The sequence below is a fragment of the Drosophila tropicalis genome, unplaced genomic scaffold (genome assembly GCF_018151085.1).
Source record: "Drosophila tropicalis isolate 14030-0801.00 unplaced genomic scaffold, ASM1815108v1 contig_130, whole genome shotgun sequence".
NCBI lineage: Eukaryota > Metazoa > Arthropoda > Insecta > Diptera > Drosophilidae > Drosophila > Drosophila tropicalis.
In genome coordinates, this window is record NW_027172573.1 from 652940 (window position 1) to 663438 (window position 10499).

Here is a 10499-nt window from a genome sequence, read left to right on the forward strand (position 1 = left end):
AACTAAATTAACGTTTAAACATAATCAGCTTGATTACTTTAATATATAACATTATTTAATTCCCCACGCAAAACACTTTCATATGCATCTCGTATCTATTAGATAGAGGGCTTCCCCATGGCTCATCCCTCCCCCTTCGGCTTGCATATTCCCCTCACAAATCCACAAACCATTTTCGTTTTACAATTTCTTTGCTCTACCCCCCTATTCCCCGTTTCATAAGCATAGCCCTTACTTGGTTTCATTTCGGTACCAAGCATTCCCCGCACCCGTCTTTCGGGCTTGCTTGGCCCTCACTTTCGTTTTCTCTCGCTCACGAAATTCTTTTGGTGCTTGCAATTTACCGCTTTCGCTCTCATGAGGGTGACGTATGCATAGCGCGGCCCATTGGCCACCGGTATTCTCTCTTGCCGTCTCACGCATAGTGTACGTGTCACCTATATGTATGCTAATGCATGCATTTATTTGCCTCTCCATGCTCTTAATTTGTCAAATGAGGCCAATGCCCCCTTTTTACATGCAATTGTGTCTTCAAGCCCGGCTTCATTTACTCTTATACAGCATGCATATTTGTTATGCTCCCCACGCATCTTCCCGCTTGTACGAAATCGCCAAACGGTTGCGTGGGGTTCGATTCGGTTCGATCGAGCCATGTTGGACTTGGTTGTCCGTCGCCTGTGCATGTATATTTGTTTTTCGTTATGCCTCCCACGCATCTTCCCGCTTGTACGAAATCGCCAGCGGTTGCGTGGGGTTCGATTGGCCATGTTCGGCTGGCCTCGCTTCATTTGCTCATTCACAGCCGATTTCACTCTTATACGACCAATTCTGTGCTTGGTCTTATATTGTGTATTTAGTTTGTGTCTTGGCTGTGTTTGTATCTGGCTGTTTGTTGTATCTTTGTAGTTTGTTTGTTGCATTTTGTTTGTTGTAGCTTGTTTGTTGTGTGGGACATTATTGTTGTCTATATAATGTTCCTCACAAATGGGCAAACCAAAAGAAATAAAATCAGACAAAGATTCAGCAATTCTGTGTATAGCATAAAACAGTAAATGAAAATCTCAGAATTTTAAATAGTGAAAATGACATCGAAGATAAATTAATCAAATTTGAAAAAATTCTCTACGTATACAATTATAAGACGAGACATAAAACAACTAACCGAACAGCAGCGGATATTTTTATCTATGCAGGATCCCACGACTATAATAGCAAAACGGATAAAATACATCAAATAAACAATTTAAATAAAGATAGACACGACTTCGAAATCGATACTAGATTTAAACAAGCACCATTAATAATGTTCGTGGAGGGGCGGAAGGATCCGAATAAAAATACAAATAGTTGGCGGGTGCCAATTTCTTCTGGTCGGTGAGCTGGTAAATAATTTAAAACGCGCGGGAACTTCGTTTAAAACTATGATTTTTATTTACAGTACAATCTCACACACGAAAAGGTTCGGTTAAAGGTAAACTGGATATTTTAGCAAGTGGAAAAAAGTGCCGGTATTCGGGGAAAAATCTCGTACTCGATTGAATATGGCGATTTAGAGAACCCTTCGTCACCCTCCTCAGTATGATCGAATTCGGTTTTGGGAAAAAACTCTACCCCTCACTCTGTGCTGTTCACCCGGTGGCGCGAACATACCACCCCCCTTCCACTTGTTGGATGTATGCGACTGAGCTGTCGATGTGCAAGAGCGTGTGGTGTTGCTTGCCACATCGATGGCATCCTGCTGTGCTCCTGCAGGAACCATTTGAATGCTCATGAGCCAAACAGTTCGGGCAGTATCCGTTGCTCAAGACTACCCGTAGCCAGTCATCAGCTCGTAGTCCTCGAAACTGTCGGCACTGACGGAGCGGTGTGTGCCCCTTGACAAACGCGGCACCTGAAGCAATTGGAACTGCGTTCTAAATCGGATGGTGCTGCTGTTCGTAGAGACATCTTCGGACTGCTGGAGGAGGTGGACCGAGACCTTCTGGATTTTCCAGTAACGGATCCACAGAGAACCAAATCCACAGGAGCTCTTTGGTGAAATTGCGGACTGAAATTGCGACTTCTTGGAACTGTCGCAGCGGTTTGTCAGGAGGAGAAATCTGTAAGCGGCACTTTTTGTCGCCGCTACCAGCATCGGATTGGCCAATGCCGCGAATGCTAGTTGATACCTTGCAGCTTGGAGGATTAATCAATTCAAACATTCTTTGGGAAATAAAGGACGCTTCGGATCTCATATCAATCAAAGCGCGGATTTGAAGCTGCTTGCCACAATGATGAATAGTTACCCTCGCAGTACCCAGGAGGCCAGAGTTGTTTACATGAGGGCTGCTGGAAGAATCGGAGGACCCAGGATTCGGAATTATACAAGCATCAGGTGCTGAGCTCTCTTGCACTTAAGCGGAATAGGCCTGAGCTCGTGCCGGGCTAGGGCTTGGTTGAAGGACATCTGTGGCCTCTAGTACACGGTGGCGATCAGTTAGGAATCGATTCAGGTCGTCCCAGGATGACGGCGGTCTTATTTGGAACGGACTGTTTCAACAACAGAAGGGTGGATTTGGGCATTTTGCTCCTACAAAAAAAAAATATAAAGATAGAAATCACACCAAGTAAAATCGTCCTTTCAGAGGTAGAAAGATTCTATAAAAAAAAAAAAATAAATAAATAATCTTGAAAGAAATAGCGTACAATAAGGGGGACCAAATTACGTGTTAGACGTGATAGATAGAAAGGTTTAGAAGAAAAATCAGTGAAATTAGAAGTTCTAATCTTTAATTTTGAGCATTTCGCAGAATACATTAAAGACATAGAAATGGGCATGCAGCTCACTAGACTATGAATTTTCAACCCAAATTGTTGAATACAAAAACATCCACCTGGCTTAAACCAAATTCAAACCACATATTTATCATTTCAAACATTCCTCGAGAAATAATAAAAACCCCTATCTCTGAGATACTTCCTTATCCAGATGAAAATAAAAAAATTTTGACAGAATTCATACGAAAAATACTATTTTGACAACAACACTTTGTTCAATAAAAATACAAAACAAATAGAAACTAATGAATGTATAATAGGCATTTTAAATCAAATCACAACCACTTGTAAATACACTAAAACATAAGAATTTTTAAACTAATTACATTGAACCAAACATAATTGTAACATGGAACTTACCAAAAACTAAACTTAATCAAAATTGAGTAAACAACGACTTAATAATAGAAGTCATTGACAAAAACTACAATTAAACGAAATATCAATAAAAAATTCATTGATTGACTATAGCCAAAGCATTTATGTAACAAACAATATAACCAGGCTAGAATCTATTTCCTTTATTCAAACAAAAGAGATAATTAACGAACACACCAAAACCACTTTTATACTTACTATAATAAGTTTGATTACATACTTAATCCATAAGTTTAAGACAATGCCACAAAAATTAATAATTAAGCATTAAGCATAACAAACCAGAGGGCCGGGGCTAACTTCGACCGCGTCAAAGTTTGTATACCCTTGCAACTATTTTGGTAACTCTTTCCTTACCTATTAGCCATCAATGTGGAAGAACGTTTTATCTAAAAAAGGCTTATGTTTGCGAAAGAATTGCCTACAATCATAGGAAATAACGAAGATATTGATCAAAGTCACTGTTTTCCACCGATCGTTCCTATGGGAGCTATATGATATAGTCACCCGATCTTTATCAAATTCGACACAGTCATTAACAGATATATTAAATTAAGAAATGTTTAATTTGAAAGCAATCACGTTAAAAGTAACGAAGTTATTTACAAAAGTTTTAAGGTAATAACATAGAAAATAACGAAGTTATTGAGAAAAGTCACTGTTCGTGACTTCGGGGTTTGTATGGGAGCTATATGATATAGTGGTCCGATCCGGCTGAATCCGAGATATACAACGCCTGCAGTATATACAAGCCTGCGTGCAAAATTTCAGCTCTGTAGCTCTTACGGTCTAGGAGGAGTTTGCGTTGATCCAGACGGACGGACGGACGGACGGACGGACGGACGGACGGACATGGCTAGTTGAACTCGTCTCGTCGTGCTATTTAAGAATATATATACTTTGTATGGTCGGAGATGCTTCGTTCTATGCGTTGCACACTTCTGACCAAAATTAATATACCCTTTTTGCAAGGGTATAAAAATTGAAACATCAATTGTTGAAAAATTTGAGTCCCAAATTATAAACAAAATTAATACTCCAATGTATACAGCTGAGAATAGCCGCTCGCTATATCTCAATGTATCCGCTATTTTCTTTAGGATGGGGGAGTCATATATCCAACGTCAACCCAATAACATATAAATTTTTCGTACCCTAAAATTCATAACGTTACATTAAACATCCATTTTTATAAATACTTAGACACCTTGCAACAACAATTGTGCCCTTCAAAAGCAAAGCGTGTGAACGCTAACTCATAAAATCCGTCTTATTCATAAACAATTAAACACTTGCAATAATAATTTAATAATATTTAGTTCTCTAAATAAAAAACTTTTTTTTTCGTTTTGCTTTTTCCTTTAATTGGTAGAAACACAGAGTGCCTGCTGCGTTTGAGAAACAGCATGCACATGGTACTGTGCGAATGAAACTCATCTGTAACCTTGAACTTGGAAATCTTCTCCCGTTATATCAAGTAAAGCTTACCTTATTTGTACCAAGCTTATCGAGGTGAGTTACTTTGTTCGCTCTTAAAAACCTCAATTAAGTCTTGGACTATGCTCGGGTGCCTGTCGTTTATTTTTCTAAAGTACCTGTCAAAAGTGGTAATTTTTTGTTTTTTATCTCGTGTGTATATGTATTTTTAGATAAGAATCTAGATTCTTGAAATAGGTAAGCTTTATATATTATAACTATGATCAATAGCAGCATTTGATGATTCGATTTTATTTATAATATTCGCAGTGATTTTGTTTCAATTAACCCCATTGTAGGTATTAGAAACATATCATCAAATTTACTTATGCTATTATCGAACATAAGTATGGAGTTCTTTTTTTTAATTTTGTTGTTGTAAATATGGTTTTTATTGATGATGACCCTACAACGGGCCACTTCTTTAAAAATATTATTAAAAAATTCTCTTTTTTTGTGTATGAACTCAAATGGTCCTATATAAGACGATTATAATTTAATAATATGGTTATAAAGAATACTAAAAAAAAGTAGAAGACAAAATCTCATATATTTCGGAAAAGAACAACACAAAATATTATTATTTTGTTTTATTCACAAAAAGAAAATTTGACCTCGAGCCGGCAAAACATACATTTATAAATAATAATAATAATTGTAGAAAAAAAGATTGAATATAAAAAACCAGAAAACCGGGGCTAACTTCGACCGCGTCAACGATTGTATACCCTTGCAACTTAATTGGTGACCTTGATCAAATTTGGCACAGTTGTTTATAGGCGTAATAAACTCTCTAATATTAAGTTTCACGATAATAGCACAGAAAATAACGAAGTTATTGAGAAAAGTCACTGTTCGTGACTTTGGTGTTTGTATGGGAGCTATATGATATAGTTGTCCGATCCGGCTGAAACCGAGATAAACAACCCCTGCAGTATATACAAGCCTACATTTCAGCTCTGTAGCTCTCACGGTTTGCGTTGTTCCAGAAGGACGGACAGACAGACGGACGGGTGGACGGACATAGCTATTTGAAGTCGTCTCGTCGTGTTGATCAAGAAGTTCTGACTAAAATTAATATACGTTTTTTGCAAGGGTATAAAAATGCATATGGATTTATAAAATACTAGCTGTACCCTGCCACGTTTCGCTGTGGCATATATATGTATTTACCTCCTTACGGCAGTATGTATTCCCTGATCGTGCATTGACTTCGTCTCTATCATCACCGATGCAGGACTCTTAAAGAAATTTATGTTCACTACAAAGGGGGCCGGGCGCCATCTTTGTGATAAATTTGCCATTTGACTTTGAACGTTTACATGAATTGGGCAGTCACAATTTCCGCCCCATATGACGTCATTTGGAAGCAAGAATTATATTTCCTAATGTTTGATTCCCAATGCTTCAATTTAGTAGTGGATCCGGAAAACAGAGTTCGCAGTGGCGCTGGTGGTGCTTCAAGTTGAGGTTATTTGATTTTGCCGCATTCACAACACATTCCTTTCGTTTAATTATTGAACTTCAGAGCCTGACAGCCAGGAGGCTTATCTTTGTGCGGGATTCAGCTACCCTTCCCCTATGCAGTTTACTTCTTTGCGAGCAAAGCAATTGTATTACTGCAGACCGCGACTCTTGAGAGACTCCGTGAGACGTACCGCCAAAGGAGACCTCCTACTGGAACTAAACGCAGCAGGAGCAGAGAATGTCACCCAGCTGAAGGAGGACATAGGATCTGCGCTTGAAGGTCAAGTCGAGGCAAGGGCACTATCGAATCTGATCAGATTGGAGATTCTGGACATGGATGGCGAAACCACCAAGGAGGAAATCGTTCAGGCCGTCTCCGACCAGCTGAGTCTGAAAATTGTTCCCGCAGATGTTAAGAGTCTGCGCCCAGCGCACGGAGGAAATCAGAGGGCAACAATCTGTGTCCCAGGAGCGGTAGCAGAAGCAATCCTGAAAGCAGCCCACCTGAAGATTGGATACTCGGTATGCAGGGTACGCGTAAGCACTTCGGCGTCAAGATGCTACAGGTGCCTAGAATTTGGACATATGGCGGCAACGTGCAACAGCCCCGTCGACAGGACAAACTGGTGCATAAGATGCGGCGGCAAGGACCACAAAGCGAAGGAATGCAGCAATGGTTTTAACTGCTGTATATGCGAGTCAAGAGGGATCACCGAGCGAAAACACGTAGCAGGCAGCCAGCGGTGCCCCTCAACAACGCAGGCTGGGCCCATGAAGTCGTCTCGACCAAGACGAAATGTTTAGCTTTACCCAGCTAAACTTAAACCACTGCGAGGCCGCCCATGAACTACTTAAGCAGCGGGTGCGAGAGACCAAATCTGACGCGGCAGTAATCAGCGAACCATTCCGCAGGAAAACCTCACCCAATTGGGCGTATAGCACGTCGGGCAAGGCCGCCATCTGGGCATGTGGCAGTCCACCCTCGCAGCTCCTTTCCAGGCTAGCTGGCGAGCACTTCATCAGGGCACAGGTCAAAGGGATATGGCTGTACAGTTGCTACTTGCCGCCCAGTCTGTGCCTTACGGACTTCTGCAAGGCGCTAGATGAACTGACGACCGACGTAAGGACACACAGCCCCACCATAATCGCGGGAGACTTCAACGCATGGGCACAGGAATGGGGAAGCTCCTCCACAAACGCGCGAGGCCGCGCTTTGCTCGACGCTTTTGCCTCCCTAGACGTCGAACTATTGAACCATGGCACCCAAAACACGTTCAATAGGGCTGGAAGGGGATCAGTGATAGATCTTACGTACGTAAGCAGTGGCCTTGCGAGGACATCAGCCTGGAATCTGGATAATTGTTACACGGCGAGCGACCATGAGGCGATCCGTGTTACTATAGGCCGTGAAGCGGACAGACGACAGCACGCAGCGCACCCCCTCCCTATCGACATGCCCTTCAAAGAAGACACGCTGGACCCGCAGGCGTTCTCTTCAATGCTGACCCGGCAAAGTCTCACAGCAACCACGGCACAAGAAATGGCGAACGAAGCCTGCAGTATGTTGGCTGCTGCCAGCACGGCAAGTATGGCCCAATCCAGACCATTCAGAAGCCACCACAAACCAGTATTCTGGTGGAACGGAGAAATTGCAGATTTGAGGAGATCCTGTATGGCTGCAAGAAGGAAATACCAACGAGCAAGGAAGCGCATGGACTCGGACTGGACACACCACCACGCCCATTACAGCTCGGCTAGAAGGTCCCTCAAGAAGGCCATCCTTTCCGCGAAAAGGGAAGTTTATTTGCAGCTGTGTGACTCCGCAGAACACGACCCATGGGGAAGAGCATACAAAATAGTGGTCAAGCGGATACATGCAAACCGCCAGCTCATCCCATCTGACGCGGAAGAAGTCTCACAAATTATCGACGGCCTATTCCCCAATCGCCCGATTTCCCCAAGCATAGCTCAGCATCCAGTTCCAGCATCACACACCATTGATGCGATCTCGTCGGATGAAGTCCTGGCGGCGGCCAAGTCGCTCCAACTCGGCAAAGCACCCGGTCCAGATCGGATCCCAAACCGCGCCGTTAAACTGGCCCTGACTCTACGACCAGATGTCTTCGCAGCCGTCTTCAACCGCTGCCTCACCGAGGGAGTTTTCCCCGAGCAATGGAAGATCCAGAAGTTGGTCCTTCTTCCAAAGCCGGGGAAGCCTACAGATACTTCGCCCTCCTATAGACCGATATGTCGGGTGGACTCTATAGGCAAGGTGTTTGATGGTCTCATCGGAGCAAGACTGAACGCTTACGTCAGCGAGTGCGGCGGTCTCTCAGCCAACCAATTCGGTTTTCGCAAGGCAAGATCCACCATTGACGCAGTCAGCAAGGTGGTTGGCCTCGCCAGCAGCGCCATCGAAGGAACAAGATGGAAAGGAGGCTCCAAACAATACTGCCTTGTTGTCACGCTTGACGTAAAGAACGCCTTCAACACTGCGGATTGGAGCTGCATACTCAGCACCATCCATGATCTCGGCGTCCCCCCGTACCTCCTTGCCATCATTCGGAGCTTTTTTAGGCAGAGGATCCTGAGATACGGCACCTCCGACGGCCCTAAGAGTCGTAATGTGTCTGCTGGAGTGCCACAAGGCTCGGTTCTGGGTCCGCTTCTTTGGAACCTGATGTACGACGGAGTGCTGCGTCTCCCACTCCCGCCAGGTTGCGAAGCCATCGGATATGCTGACGACGTGGCTATTGTTATTGTTGCCAAGGAGCTGGAGAAGGCAGAATCAGTGGCCTCGCAAGCTATAGCCAGCATCACGCAGTGGCTTCAGTCGGTTGGCCTAGCCCTGGCAGCCGAAAAAACGGAGGCGGTTCTGATCAGCAGTAGGAAAACAGTTGAACATGCCTCAGTGCAAGTGGAAGGTTCCACAATCACCTCAAAGCGAGCCATCCGGTACCTGGGCGTGTGGCTAGACACCCGTCTATGCTTCAGAGAGCATTTGGAGAACGTTCAACGGAAAGCAGCGAGCACAGGACAGGCGTTATCGAGGCTAATGCTGAACACGAGAGGACCGAAACAGGAGCGGAGACAACTCCTGATGAGTGTGCTGAAATCGGTCATTTTGTATGCGGCACAAATCTGGGCCAACGCCATACACACTACAGTAGGGGCATTACCGCTACCTACCGTCTCTGCGCGCTAAGGGTCTGCAGCGGTTTTAGGACGGTCTCTGAGGATGCTGCGCTGGTGGTTGCAGGCATGATTCCCATCAACTTACTTGCGGACGAGGCCAGGAACATCGCGGACGCAAAAAGGAACGGTACACCAAAGCGGACAGCTAGCGACGACGCAAGGATGCAAAGCTTAGCCATCTGGCAAGAGCGGTGGGATTCATCTAGCAAGGGTAGGTGGACCCACACCCTTATCCCCACGATCAGGCCATGGATTGAACGGAAGCATGGACAGGCGACTTTCCATCTGACACAGTTCATCACAGGACATGGCTGTTTCAGATCCTATCTCCACAGATTCGGACACGAGGCTGAGCCGTACTGCCTGACATGTGGTGATGGAATGGTAGAGGACGCGGAACACGCCCTCTTCGCATGCAGGCGATTCACTAGTCAACGGCGGCTCCTGGAGGAAACGGTCGGCACTGTGCTGACTACCGAGAACCTGGTGCCCATAATGCTGGCAGACGCGGCGGCGTGGGAAGCAGTGAGCAGCTTTACTGGCTTCGTGGGAATCAGCCTAAGAAAGGCAGAGCGTGAAAGGAATGGCCATACGTAAAGGGTTATAGGTTTTTGCGAAGCAATTCCCCATGGGACGTCCCGCAGAAACCCCCTAATACGTATTCGCAGCTTTAAATTTGTAATATATATATATGTTGTTGTTAATTATGTAATAAATGAATTAAAAAAAAAAAAAAAAAAAAAAAAAAAAAGACCGCGACTCTTGAGCTCGCAAAAGCTCGTGCTCAAGCCTGGCTGCATGGCTTTCGGCTGTTTCCATAATAATCCTCTGCCTTTGCCTTAGCCACTCCGTCTTCCGCACCAATTGCCGCTCTTATTTGGTTCTATTCGAAACATTTCTTCTGATTTCGTTTGTAACTGAAACAGGAGAATTTGTTTTTTAATGAATGCCCCGCCTGCTGCGGTCGATAAACGGGAAGCCGTTATAAAACCCACTTTATTCACGCTCGCGAGTATAATATCGACATAAAGTGTAGACAAAAACCAAGCATGAACCTGACTCCACAGTGTGTCAAAATTCGAACGCAGTCGGTTCAGTATTTTCTGAATGCATAGCGATTATAGGTACTCACACAACATTTTTATACCCTTGCAAAAAGTGTATAT